The sequence below is a fragment of the Cryptomeria japonica genome, unplaced genomic scaffold, assembly GCF_030272615.1.
Source record: "Cryptomeria japonica unplaced genomic scaffold, Sugi_1.0 HiC_scaffold_69, whole genome shotgun sequence".
In the NCBI taxonomy this organism is placed as follows: Eukaryota; Viridiplantae; Streptophyta; class Pinopsida; order Cupressales; family Cupressaceae; genus Cryptomeria; species Cryptomeria japonica.
In genome coordinates this window covers 69,228-70,164 of record NW_026728891.1, presented here as the reverse complement: position 1 = coordinate 70,164, position 937 = coordinate 69,228, and the positions used below count along the sequence as shown (strand labels likewise).

The window sequence follows — 937 nt, the reverse complement described above, 5'->3', positions numbered from 1 at the left end:
GGGTGCGATCATACCAGCGTTAGTGCACCGGATCCCATCAGAACTCCGCAGTTAAGCGCGCTTGGGCCGGAGTAGTACTGGGATGGGTGACCTCCCGGGAAGTCCCGGTGTTGCACCCTTTTTTAGTTTTTCGCCGGGCGTCGCAATGCTATTTGAATAAACCTTTTGCCCGTTTGCGTTCTCGTCGGGGCCGGGCCGGGCCGGGGTGCGCTGCCCGCACTACCGCGCGCGCGGGGGCGACACCGAGCGCGCACCCGAGGCGCCCCGAGCACACAGGCCACGGTGCAACCCGGGCGTTGTGCGCGCACCCCGGTGCGCCCGAGGTGCTGCGCGCGCACCCAGGTGAAATCGGTGTGCACCTCGGCCAGTGCGCGCTCGGTCGAGTCGCGCACGTTGGCCAAGGTGCACGGTGATGTTTCTTACTCTAAGGTTCCGCACCAGACGCCCGGGACAGGTGAGCGAAGCTGGGCGGGGCCGGGTGCGCGGCCGGGGCAGGTGCACGCAGCTGGAGAGAGCTTTGGAGCACACTTCGGAGCGCACCAATGATGCGCTCCATTCAAAAGTTTCCTGAAAAGGCAAAAAAAGTTGAGATTATAGAATTTCCCACTTGAGAGATTGTAAAAAAAAAAAATTTAAAATGAAGGAAACGCGGGTGCCAAGGTGTGCGCAGCCCAGCCAAGGTGTGCGCACCAAGGCGCCCACCCTGGCGAAGGTGCACGCAAGGTGCGCACCCGAGGCAAACCGGACAATTAACCCAACTTTCGACTTCGCGCGCACCTTGGAGCGCACTTCGGAGCGCTCCTTGGTGCGCACCAATCTTGGGCACCTCGGAGTGCACCATGGCGCCCACCAAGGTGCGCACCCGGGGCAAACCGAGCTCCGACTTCGTGCGCACCTTGGAGCGCACGAAAGGTGCGCACCATGGCGCCCACCAAGG

General features: G+C 62.6%; 1 non-coding gene across 1 annotated transcript; it reads left to right on the top strand.

Moving 5' to 3' along the window:
• LOC131863868 (5S ribosomal RNA) lies at nt 1-119 on the top strand. The gene has a single exon (XR_009362762.1). It is a non-coding gene; the product is annotated as a 5S ribosomal RNA (ribosomal RNA).
• The last annotated feature ends 818 nt before the right edge of the window (nt 120-937 follow it).